The sequence below is a fragment of the Xenopus laevis genome, chromosome 9_10L (genome assembly GCF_017654675.1).
Source record: "Xenopus laevis strain J_2021 chromosome 9_10L, Xenopus_laevis_v10.1, whole genome shotgun sequence".
In the NCBI taxonomy this organism is placed as follows: Eukaryota; Metazoa; Chordata; class Amphibia; order Anura; family Pipidae; genus Xenopus; species Xenopus laevis.
The window spans coordinates 24,784,340-24,797,905 of record NC_054387.1 but is presented as its reverse complement, the minus strand read 5'-3'; the positions used below and the strand labels follow the sequence as shown (position 1 = coordinate 24,797,905).

Below are 13,566 nucleotides of genomic sequence, written 5' to 3'. Positions count from 1 at the left end.
TTCAGCATTGCTTTGCAGTTTGGCAGTTTGCAGTAGAAACACTTATTTACCCATATTGGATTCGTCAGAATGTGTACTTTCTGAAAATATATGGTTTTCTGGGGTCTCTGTACTGTTAGGGGGGTCTAATGTTGCATAATACACACACCAGGTGCTTATGTTGCAGCAGCCAGCGCGTCAGCCGTGAAAATGTATATACACTATTGTCATTTGGGGGTCTCTGTGCGCCACATAGTTTGGTACATCTATGCATACTGGGCATCAAAGTGTTCAGTAGACCCCTGGCGTTCATATTTAGGATGTTTTATGCTGATAAGTTACGAAATATGTGGCATATAATGGGGTAGTATTCAAGCTTTGTGACGATTTTCCGAAATTTGATAAAAACCGTTATGTTCAGCATTGCTTTGCAGTTTGGCAGTTTGCAGTAGAAACACTTATTTACCCATATTGGATTCGTCAGAATGTGTACTTTCTGAAAATATATGGTTTTCTGGGGTCTCTGTACTGTTAGGGGGGGTCTAATGTCGCATAATACACACACCAGGTGCTTATATTGCAGCAGCCAGCGCGCGTCAGCCGTGAAAATGTATATACACTATTGTCATTTGGGGGTCTCTGTGCGCCACATAGTTTGGTATATCTATGCATATTGGGCATCAAAGTGTTTAGTAGACCCCTGGCGTTCATATTTAGGATGTTTTATACTGATAAGTTACGAAATGTGGGGCATATAATGGGATAAAATTCAAGCTTTGTGACGATTTTCAGAAATTTGATAAAAACCGTTATGTTCAGCATTGCTTTGCAGTTTGGCAGTTTGCAGTAGAAACACTTATTTACCCATATTGGATTCGTCAGAATGTGTACTTTCTGAAAATATATGGTTTTCTGGGGTCTCTGTACTGTTAGGTGGTCTAATGTTGCATAATACACACACCAGGTGCTCATATTGCAGCAGCCAGCGCGTCAGCCGTGAAAATGTATATACACTATTGTCATTTGGGGGTCTCTGTGCGCCACATAGTTTGGTATATCTATGCATATTGGGCATCAAAGTGTTCAGTAGACCCCTGGCGTTCATATTTAGGATGTTTTATGCTGATACGTTATGAAATGTGTGGCATATAATGGGGTAAAATTCAAGCTTTGTGATGATTTTCAGAAATTTGATAAAAACCGTTATGTTCAGCATTGCTTTGCAGTTTGGCAGTTTGCAGTATAAACACTTATTTACCCATATTGGATTCGTCAGAATGTGTACTTTCTGAAAATATATAGTTTTCTGGGGTCTCTGTACTGTTAGGGGGGTCTAATGTTGCATAATACACACACCAGGTGCTTATATTGCAGCAGCCAGCGCGTCAGCCGTGAAAATGTATATACACTATTGTCATTTGGGGGTCTCTGTGCGCCACATAGTTTGGTATATCTATGCATACTGGGCATCAAAGTGTTCAGTAGACCCCTGGCGTTCATATTTAGGATGTTTTATGCTGATAAGTTACGAAATGTGTGGCATATAATGGGGTAGAATTCAAGCTTTGTGACGATTTTCCGAAATTTGATAAAAACCATTATGTTCAGCATTGCTTTGCAGTTTGGCAGTTTGCAGTAGAAACACTTATTTACCCATATTGGATTCGTCAGAATGTGTACTTTCTGAAAATATATGGTTTTCTGGGGTCTCTGTACTGTTAGGGGGGTCTAATGTCGCATAATACACACACCAGGTGCTAATATTGCAGCAGCCAGCGCGTCAGCCGTGAAAATGTATATACACTATTGTCATTTGGGGGTCTCTGTGCGCCACATAGTTTGGTATATCTATGCATATTGGGCATCAAAGTGTTCAGTAGACCCCCGGCGTTCATATTTAGGATGTTTTATGCTGATACGTTACGAAATGTGTGGCATATAATGGGGTAAAATTCAAGCTTTGTGACGATTTTCAGAAATTTTATAAAAACCGTTATGTTCAGCATTGCTTTGCAGTTTGGCAGTTTGCAGTAGAAACACTTATTTACCCATATTGGATTCGTCAGAATGTGTACTTTCTGAAAATATATGGTTTTCTGGGGTCTCTGTACTGTTAGGGGGGGTCTAATGTCGCATATTACACACACCAGGTGCTTATATTGCAGCAGCCAGCGCGCGTCAGCCGTGAAAATGTATATACACTATTGTCATTTGGGGGTCTCTGTGCGCCACATAGTTTGGTATATCTATGCATATTGGGCATCAAAGTGTTTAGTAGACCCCTGGCGTTCATATTTAGGATGTTTTATACTGATAAGTTACGAAATGTGGGGCATATAATGGGGTAAAATTCAAGCTTTGTGACGATTTTCAGAAATTTGATAAAAACCGTTATGTTCAGCATTGCTTTGCAGTTTGGCAGTTTGCAGTAGAAACACTTATTTACCCATATTGGATTCGTCAGAATGTGTACTTTCTGAAAATATATGGTTTTCTGGGGTCTCTGTACTGTTAGGTGGTCTAATGTCGCATAATACACACAACGGGTGGTTATATTGAAGCAGCCAGCGCGTCAGCCGTGAAAATGTCTATACATATTGTCATTTGGGGGTCTCTGTGCGCCACATAGTTTGGTATATCTATGCACATTGGGCATCAAACTGTTTAGTAGACCCATATGTTTATATTTAGGATGCTTTATGCTGGTAATGATACATGGACAATACGATGCTGGAAAGTTGAAGCTTTGAGGCAATTTCCAGATATTTCACCAAAACCGCCAAATTTGGCAAAGCCTTGCGACTCAGTAGTTTGGAGCAGAAAGGCATGGGTACCCATTTTAGATTCGGTAGAATGTGTGCTTTCCAAAAATATATGGGGTTGGGGGGTAAACATATATTTCTGTGTTTTTACCCCACAAAAATGCAGTCAATGTGTTGATTTTTCATTAGCTGAAGTTACCCACAGGACAATTTGTATGTTCTAACTTCATTTTGGGGCCTCTAAATGCCATATACTTTGGTAAACTTATGAACAATGGCCACCAAAATGTTCAGAGGAACCCTGGCAATCATATTTAGGGTGCTTTTTCTTAGTACGTAATGACACATGGGTGATATGGTGCTGGGAAGTTGAAGCTTTGAGGCAATTTTCAGATATTTCACCAAAACCGACAACTTTGGGAAAGCCTTGCGACTCAGTAGTTTGGAGAAATAAGGCATGGGTACCCATTTTAGATTCTGTAGAATGTGTACTTTCCAAAAATGTATGGGTTTGGGGGGTCAACATATATTTCTGTGTTTTTACCCCACAAAAATGCAGTCAATGTGTTGATTTTTCATTAGCTGAAGTTACCCACGGGACTGTTTGTATGCGCTAACTTCATTTTGGGGCCTCTAAATGCCAGATACTTTGGTAAACCTATGAACAATGGCCACCAAACTGTTCGGAGGAACCCTGGCAATCATATTTAGGGTGCTTTTTCTTGGTGCATAACGATACATGGGTGATATGGTGCTGAGAAGTTGAAGCTTTGAGGCAATTTTCAGATATTTCACCAAAACCGACAATTGTGGGAAAGCCTTGCGACTCAGTAGTTTGGAGCAGAAAGGCATGGGTACCCATTTTAGATTCAGTAGAATGTGTACTTTCCAAAAATATATGGGTTTGGGGGTAAACATATATTTCTGTGTTTTTACCCCACAAAAATGCAGTCAATGTGTTGATTTTTCATTAGATGAAGTTACCCACAGGACTATTTGTATGCGCTAACTTCATTTTGAGGCCTCTAAATGCCAGATACTTTGGTAAACCTATGAACAATGGCCACCAAACTGTTTGGAGGAACCCTGGCAATCATATTTAGGGTGCTTTTTCTTGGTGCATAACGATACATGGGTGATATGGTGCTGGGAAGTTGAAGCTTTGAGGCAATTTTCAGATATTTCACCAAAACCGACAATTGTGGGAAAGCCTTGCGACTCAGTAGTTTGGAGCAGAAAGGCATGGGTACCCATTTTAGATTCTGTAGAATGTGTACTTTCCAAAAATATATGGGTTTGGGGGGTAAACATATATTTCTGTGTTTTTACCCCACAAAAATTCAGTAAATGTGTTGATTTTTCATTAGCTGAAGTTACCCACGGGACTGTTTGTATGCGCTAACTTCATTTTGGGGCCTCTAAATGACAGATACTTTGGTAAACTTATGAACAATGGCCACCAAAATGTTCAGAGGAACCCTGGCAATCATATTTAGGGTGCTTTTTCTTAGTACGTAATGACACATGGTGCTGGGAAGTTGAAGCTTTGAGGCAATTTTCAGATATTTCACCAAAACCGACAATTGTGGGAAAGCCTTGCGACTCAGTAGTTTGGAGCAGAAAGGCATGGGTACCCATTTTAGATTCAGTAGAATGTGTACTTTCCAAAAATATATGGGTTTGGGGGGTAAACATATATTTCTGTGTTTTTACCCCACAAAAATGGAGTCAATGTGTTGATTTTTCATTAGATGAAGTTACCCACAGGACTTTTTGTATGCGCTAACTTCATTTTGAGGCCTCTAAATGCCAGATACTTTGGTAAACCTATGAACAATGGCCACCAAACTGTTTGGAGGAACCCTGGCAATCATATTTAGGGTGCTTTTTCTTGGTGCATAACGATACATGGGTGATATGGTGCTGGGAAGTTGAAGCTTTGTGGCAATTTTCAGATATTTCACCAAAACCGACAATTGTGGGAAAGCCTTGCGACTCAGTAGTTTGGAGCAGAAAGGCATGGGTACCCATTTTAGATTCGGTAGAATGTGTACTTTCCAAAAATATATGGGTTTTGGGGGGTAAACATATATTTCTGTGTTTTTACCCCACAAAAATGCAGTCAATGTGTTGATCTTTCATTAGCTGAAGTTACCCACGGGACTGTTTGTATGCGCTAACTTCGTTTTGGGGCCTCTAAATGCCATATACTTTGGTAAACTTATGAACAATGACCACCAAAATGTTCAGAGGAACCCTGGCAATCATATTTAGGGTGCTTTTCCTTAGTTCGTAATGATAAATGGGCGATATGGTGCTGGGAAGTTGAAGGTTTGAGGAAATTTTTAGATATTTCACCAAAACCAACAATTTTGGGAAAGCCTTGCGACTCAGTAGTTTGGAGCAGAAAGGCATGGGTACCCATCTTAGATTCAGTAGAATGTGTACTTTCCAAAAATATATGGGTTTGGGGGGTAAACATATATTTCTGTGTTTTTACCCCACAAAAAATGCAGTCAATGTGTTGATTTCTCAGTAGCTGAAGTAAAGTCCTGAACAATTTGGATGTGCTAACTACATATTGGTGTCTCTAAATGCCAGATACTTTGGTAAACCTATGCATAATGGGTATCAAACTGTTCAGTGGACCCCTGGCAATCATATTTCAGGTGCTTTTTCTTGGTACCTAATATAGTTTGGGATATGCGGAGCAGCAAAATAAAACCTTTGAAATGATTTTTCAGAATTTTGAATTTTTTGTTGAAAAACCGCTATGTTCAGACAAGCTTTTATGTTTGGTAGTTGGGAGTAGAGAGACATAGTTACCCATTTTGTAATCGGCAGAATGTGTACTTTTCAAAAATGTATGGTTTTCTGGGGTAAACCTACGGTTTCAGGATTTTTTGCCTTGGAATCTAAAGCCTTAGTGCTTTCAAAATTCGGTAATATACCGCCGGGAGTTTTTGCTGTACAGAAATCCTAAATCTCCCTAAAACTATACATATCTGGTATTGGCACATTTGAGAGACATAAGGCTTTCCAAATCAGTTGGATTTTCATCCGTAAAATGAAATATTTTTCTGGTATAAATTGATATACGATGAAAAATGGTAATTTTTCATTTTTTTTTGGTATTTAGCACTATAAATTTTTTTGCACAGGTGGAAATACATGAAAACTCAGGCAGATTTAGACAGCTCAGTTTCTACCGAAAAAAACAATGTATAGTTTTCCTAGGTAAACTATAGGTTTCCCCTCAGAAAATGCCCCTAAAGTGAGAGAGCACAAAATGTTTCAAAAACGGCTGGCATTTCGCGTAACCAAAATGTGAAATTCTGCTGGCACTTAAAGGGTTAAGGCTCCCAGGACATGTGTAATAAAAACTATGTAAAGTATTTGCAACACCAAAATAAAGACGTCCATACAACTTTTATTTCCTGCCATATGCAAATTGACCTGAATGCAAGATGACTCTGGAATTTAACTCCTCCCAAAAATATCATGTGATTTGTAGGTTATAATTGTGTGTAAACTATCAGTTACATATGTTTGGATTTGACCATGTATGAATGCCTTCACAACTGGACCCCCTTTGTTGAAATGTGTTTAGTGTTGTAGTAGAACTAGAACAATAATGTTTGTTTTCTGCTTCTCACTTTTGTTTTTCCTGTAGCTGAAAACAGAAGAGTGTTGTATGCTGTTTATGTTTAACAATGTTTAACCCCTACACGTTAGACTAATATCCTATCATGTACATTGTTAATAACATATATTTAGCATCAACATATATTTATAATGAAGAACAGACCATTTTAAAGGATACAAAAAATAGTTTTTATTCAAAAATTGTTTGTTTTTGTATTTTTTTGTATTGTTTCTGTTCCAGGAGCTCCACCCTTTTTTCCAGTTGCTGGACGTATTTCCAGACCTCAGGAAGGATGGGCTCCTGGCTTGGTGCCTCTGCAGCATCTTCCGGCCTTGCCTCCACTTCTGCCTCCTGCCAGGATTGCCTTGTTCTGGCTCTGGCATGTGGATTTCTGAGAAAAATATATTGGGAATTTTGTCATGTTTTTTGGTTCCATTAATTTCATTGTTTTACAGGGTTTTACATTATTAATACTTCAAGAGACTGATGCGCAAACAAGCTTCAAGGAACACATTCATACTACAAATTACCTTCAGCTGGGGGGCTAATTTCTGGCGATCCGCCAAAGTCATCCACCCAGATGTCTAAGACAAAATAATGTAAAAATGGTATCTTTACAAATATACACACATACTAGTGCATCAGTTCATAATTTATTTACAACAAAACTTCAATCACTGGGATAGTCAGAGACATTTCAATCTCTTTAAAAATGTACCTTCCTCTATCTCCGTTTCGCCCTCCACAACTACTGCCTCAGGGGCAGCACCTTCTGCCTCCTGTCCTGCCTCTCCCTCTTCCTCAGGGGCAGCATCCTGGGGCTCTTCCTCCCCGCTGTCTGGCTCCTGCTGTGCAAACCCTTGTCTCCCTTAAGTGAAATAAATGTTTTTTGTAGTAAATTGTTAACATTAAAGGGGTGTTTGACCCTCAGGTTTGACCTTCAGGTTAAGTTGTAATATGTTATAGAATGGGCAATTGTAAGCAACTTTTCAATTGGTCTTCTTCTTCTTCCCTTCTTCTCCTGAGTCTTTGTAGGTTTGCAAAAAAAGGTGGCCAGTGACCCTGTGTCAAAACAAATGCTCTGTAAACCCACACATTTATTGTTATTGCTACTTTTTAAGTATTTTTGTGTTCTGACCCTCCCCTATTAATATTGAATATTCTCATTCAAATGAGTGCATGGTTGCTAGGGTAATTTAGGCCCTAGCAACCAAATTGCTGACATTGAAAAGTGGAGATCTGCTTAATACAAAGATAAATAACTCCAAAACCAGTAAGAAACAATTCAAAACAATTGTTAATTATGTCCCAATATCACTTTGCATCATACAACCAAACTTAACTGAAAGGTGACCAACCCCTTTAAAGCATTAACTATTTTTGACTAAACATGTAACTACTTACTGTGAACATGCAGGTCCAAGGCCAGGCATCCTGTCAATTTCAAAGTAAGACAAACAATAACACTTTCAGAGAATGACATGTGACCAGGGAAGGGAGTTTACCAATTTTACATAAATGAAAGGTATTTTTTTTAATGTTGTTATATGTTTATTATCTGGAATCCTGACAATATAATGTTCATACAGAATGATAGGCTAAAATGTTGCCTATTTGTTTAGTGACGATGCTCGCTGATGAATTAGCGCAGGCAACCAATGGGGGACATCGGCGTCCAGTGGGGGACGCCGGCATCCAGTGGGGAATGGCGGCGTCCTGTGGGGAACACCGGTGCATAAATGCGCCTGCGTCAAAGCAGTTGAAAAGGCTTATATCCTGCCAAAGTGCTTCCTGTGCCTTGCCTATGAAACATTACTTTTTTGTGGGTTTGTGTATTTGCTAGAAAGATGAATAATTTTCAGGAGGAACTTTTTGGTGCTGCTGTTGGAATTATAATATTGAGGAGAAGGATGCATCAGCAGCATAGGAGAAATGTCAGATTGCCCCCATCAGAAGTCCTAGAATCTTTCATCAAAGAGTGGCATTAATTGAGAATTTGTCAGATAGCAAAATTGTGTTAATGTTTCGCTTACATCATCAGGCTATTATGGAGCTATATGCTCATATAAGTGAAGACATTGAACCAATGATGGGTAGAAGTCATGCTGTGGCAGGGATGTGTAAACTTCTCTTTGTCTTATATTTTCTTGCTAATGGCAGTTTCCAGCATGTCATATCCCAAGTAATGGGAATCAGCCAGCCTACCATGTGTAGAATCATTCCCCAAGTGTTTGACGCTATCCTTAAGCTAACAGCCAATTATATATTGTATATATATGAAGCGTGGCAAGCACTTAAGCTAGGATTTTATCAGCATGGGGGAATGCCCAATGTGCTGGGGGCCATAGACTGCACACATTTCATGATTGTACCACCCAGGGCAAATGAGGAGCAGTTTAGGAATCGCAAAACACACACTCCTTAAGGGCTCTTACTGACAAGCGGTTGAAGCTGCGCTCCCCAGCGTTCCATTTTTCTGTGTTCAGCCGCAGGGGAGCGCAGGAATAGACGCATTTAGCTTTTTTCAATGGGGCTGTACTCACACAGGCGCGTGTAGGCCCCTCACCAAGGCCTGCCCTTAACTTCAGGGACAACCCTTTTGCAAACGTGTTATTTTTTTAAGCTAATGGCAGCTTCAACCATATCATATAAAGTAATTTGAATCAGCCAGCCTACTATGGGATATGTTTATGAAAAATGTCTGTCACATTGGCAAGTCTGGTACACTGAAATTCGGACACTCCATTTCTAAGGCATTTTTGAAACAGTGACTGAAAATGTCAAATAAGGAGTTTGTGTGCCTTTGCACCTAGCTGCCACCAATACATAAATGAAGGATTATGTTATTCGTGCCACTCAATTGTTATGGCATTATTTAAACAGTGACTGAAAAAGTCAAATAAGGAGTTTGCTGTGCCTTTGCACCTAGCTGCCACCAATACATAAATGAAGGATTATGTTAAATTGTGCCATTCAATTTCTATGGCATTTTTTAAACAGTGACTGAAAAAGTCAAATAAGGAGTTTGCTGTGCCTTTGCGCCTAGCTGGCACCAAGAAAAGTTATTTTTTTTCTGCCCCTTGAAGCCTTGCCCCTAACTGGAAGCCCACCCCTTTTAGAAGTAGCTGAACCACCAGGAGTTATGTTAGAAACAGTGGCAGCTTGCCCTTCACTTGACTCCACACTTGTGTGTGTTAAGCTTAAAGACTGCTGCTTTTCTCCCTCAAGTTGCTGCTGTTTGAGGAGCTGGTTTTGAGCCATAATCAGTTGATTCTGTTCTTTAAGAAGATGATTTTGATGTAGGATCAGATCTATGTGTTGCCTTTAAAAGCGCAATGATGCATCTGCCATCTACTGTAAATGGTCATTTAGTGACATGAAGTCCTGATGTATCAGAATCAATGCTCGTTTCATTTGTATATGGCTTTTTCTGTTTTCAGCACTGCTTGAGGAGAGAGTTGCAGTCAGCTGTTTAACTGATTGATGAAATGGATCTGGCTCATAGTGGATTGTTTCCTCCTGCTCTTGAGTTTCCTGTGGCTCAGCTGCTTCTCTTGGTATGGCTTCCAGGGTTTTGTGTGGCTCAGCTAGTTCTGTTGGAATGGCTTCCAGACTGAGTTACTATGGCACATGTACTATAGCAACTACATTTGGAACACTTGCAAAATTATGAAGGAGCCATGTTACAACAAAATAACCCTTGCAAATATTAAAAAAAATATATGTAATACACCAACCTTTTAATATCAGCCAAAAGCTTCTGGCAATTCTTTCTATTTTGGCACCCCACAGCATTGACTGCACATACAATTTCTGTCTATAGGACAGTTTTGCGAGCCATGGAGGTGCGCTGGCAGTCCTTATAACCAGATGTCACTAGATCACTGTGAGTACTCACCCTGGTGGTCTAGGGGGTCGCTGAGGACACCCGCCTCGTGGTCCTGCTTCGTTGCGGGCTGCTTGCTACTAGGGGGCTCAGCCTACTGCTAAGACTTTGGTCGAATTATTTATTTCTAATATTTTCAAATGACTGGGTTTCCCAGTCAATATTGTCTCTGACAGAGGTATACAGTTTGTTTCTATATTCTGGCGAGCATTTTGCTCTTTGTTTGGGATTGATTTATCATTTTCTACAGCATATCACCCCCAAACCAATGGTCAGACAGAGAGAGTTAATCAGTCCCTTGAGCAATTCTTAAGATGTTATGTTTCTGATAACCAATCCTCATGGGCTGAGCAGAATTTGCTTATAATAATGCATCTCATGCTTCCACTGGCCAATCTCCATTTTTCATTGTTAATAGTTTACATCCGAAAAACCTTTTCTTTTTGTGATTCATTATCCTCTATACCTTCTGTCAATTCTTCTGTCAAACAGTTTGCCAAGATCTGGTCTGGGGTACATGATTCTCAGCTACGGCTATTCAAAAGGAAGCAGCTGATAGGTCTCGTAGGGAGGCACCGAAGATGTAGGAGACCCGGAATTGTTATCCACAAAAAATATCAAACTTAAGGTTCCCTCACTCAAGTTGGGAACCAGGTTTATTGGTCCATATCCCATTATTGAAATAATTAATCCTTCTTCTGTTCGTCTCAAATTACCTGACAATTTTCTTCTTTTTCTTTTCATGTGTCTCTCTTGAAACCAGCCTCACAGGTCTGTCAACAATCCTTTCCTCCCCCAGTGTTGGTAGAAGGTCAGCCTGAATTTGTAGTTCAAGAACTCCTTGACTCTCACCTTGTGCAGGGTAAGTTACAGTATTTAGTACAATGGAAGGGTTACGGCCCTGAGGAGAATTCTTGGTTTCCTGTTTGTGATATTAGGGCTGATCGTCTCAGGAACCAATGTCATCTTAAGTTTCCTGAGAAATCTGGGGGTCCGATGGTAATGTGAGGACTCACCCTGGTGATCTAGGGAGTCGGCGGGGACGCCCGCCTTGCGTTCCTGCTTTGTTGCCGGCTGCTTGCTACTAGGGCATGTGCGGCACGCACTTCCTGGTTTTATTTTTATAGGCTTTGACGCTGGCGTGATGACATCATCGAGCAATAGCGCAAAATTCAAACCTATTTAAAGGGAATTCTGTCTGCAGTTTGTTGCCCGTTGTTAGGTTCATCTTTGAGAGTTCCTGGGTGCTATTCTTGATTATTCTGATACCTGATTCCTGTTTTGACCCCTGCCTGTTGTGACTACTCCGACTTCTTTGATCCAGACTCCTTCCTGGTAACCGACTAATCTACACTCTGTAATCCGATCCATGCCAGTTTGACCACTCTTGATTGATCTCCTGGTTTTGTCCCTTGCCAGTCTGACTTCGCTAGTATTTTGCCCGCACTGACCCGGCCTGTTTGACTACGCTTTTGTCATTTCCTTGAACTGTGACCTTCAGCCCAAAGTCTGCCCAAAGACTTTGTTTAACGATCTTGCCCCTCTGCTAGTCCAGAACCATCGCCTGGCTCCTTTATAAGACCTGGCGGCATCCAATTAGCCGAGGGCTCCTCCCGAGGTGAAAGGCGGCTGTTAAAGGCAGAATTAAGAGCCGAGACCAGGGAACCTAGCATTGGTTCTGGATTCTGGGTGCCGATCGTGACAATACCAAAGTGCAAATATTTAGTTACACACAAGTATTCATTAATTTAATCAGTTACCCTGTGCTACTTATCAAATGCTTTAGCAAAGCCCTAAGAAAGTCACATCACTGTCATCCCAATTTCAATATTTCTGCTCAGCTCCTCATATAAGCCATCTGCCACGTAATACCATGGTTTGTGAGCTGTGCTCAGTGGCGTAACTACAGAGGAAGCAGACCCTGTGGCCGCCGGGGGGGCTAGGAAGTATAGGGGGCCCATGAGGCCCTAATTAATGAGAAATTTAAACATATCTTGGTAAAACAGGACCACTTCTGGATATGTTGGGAGCCCTAAAATTAATTTCCTGTGGGCCCAGTAACATCTAGTCATACCACTGTCATACCATATGTGTTTCCTACTGGCCGGTAAAATGATGGTTGATCCCAATGTTATTAATAGGGGAAAAAGATAAATATATAGGAAGGCCGGTATTGTTTTCCAGGCAACCCTATTTCCAACTCACCCAGGCACCTTCTCTACTCTGGATCCTCCTAGTAGTGGTGGGTGGCCGATCCCTGCTAATTTTGCCACAGTGCTGTGCCAATGTGCAAATTGTCACTACACTGGTTGTTTGAAGCTTTCTTTAGCTTTGCACTGATATTAAAGCAATGATATGTGATGCCAGCGATATTTGTCTGATGGGTATATCTGATAATGACATAAGACAGGCAAAGGCATTGGGCTCAATGGGTCCTGGTGCATTATTATTACAGCAGCAGCCTACACTGTATCCACACCCAGGGGTTCAGACAGTGTGGCACAGTGTAGGCTGCTGCTGTAATAAATAGTAATAATTTGTATTTACTCTGTCATATTTATCTTTGCCTGCACTATATTATTATAGGTGTGCCAGGGTGTTAGTGGTGCTGTAAAGCGTTGTGCCACATGTAATTGTTTCTTGCGAGAGCAGAGATATTTCTATTCAATATGTGACTTAACCAACACACTACTAGAATGGTTAGGGCCCAGAGATAAGCGAAGGGCCTCATGGGATTGTTGGGGCTAAGTTTAAAGGTTAATTAGCGGGCAGGTGGGCTAGTGATTTAGTGATTGGCTGCAGGTGCCAGGGGTAGGGGCGAAGGTTATAAATACCATTGCAGCAGTGTAGTCGGTCTTTTGGGATCTGCGCCGGCTGGAGCAAGCTTCAACCTTAGTCTCAGGAGAGATAAAGTCACGAGGAGCAGAAATGGAGGAGCTAATAGAAAGAATGCGACAGAAGGCAGCGGAGCCTGGAGGGGGTGAATGGCTTATGGCGTGTTTGGAAGCAGCACCGACATCCCCGCTCATATTTGAAGAGGAGCCAGTAAGGGAGGAGGTCATTCTGACGGAGATTAATGACGTTCAGGAGGAGGAAGAGCCTGTGTTAAAGAGGCCACGCGCTACCAGAAGCCAGCATCGTAAATCAAGCCGTCGTTCATTTAGCCCAGCGTCTCAAAGCAGAGGAATGGGGAACAGAGCCGAGAACAGGAGCACTCGTTCAGGAGGGGGCAGCAGCACTACTTTTCTGACAAAGAAGAAAACTACTACCTGGTCCAGCCAGTATCAGCAAGA

General features: G+C 41.1%; 1 protein-coding gene and 1 long non-coding RNA gene across 2 annotated transcripts in view; one reads left to right on the top strand and one right to left on the bottom strand.

Annotated features, from left to right (window-relative positions):
- The window catches only part of dusp3.L (dual specificity phosphatase 3 L homeolog), a 57,239-nt gene extending 46,144 nt beyond the window's left edge, over nt 1-11,095 (top strand). The window contains exon 4 of the mRNA XM_041576111.1: nt 11,037-11,095. The gene's annotated coding sequence lies outside the window, so the exon portion shown is untranslated. The remainder of the gene's footprint in view (nt 1-11,036) is intronic.
- Nucleotides 6,557-9,789, bottom strand: LOC108705691. Its single transcript, XR_005964033.1, has 2 exons — nt 7,792-9,789; nt 6,557-7,255 (listed from the first exon to the last, which is right to left on the bottom strand). It is a non-coding gene; the product is annotated as an uncharacterized LOC108705691 (long non-coding RNA).
- Nucleotides 11,096-13,566: the final 2,471 nt, after the last annotated feature.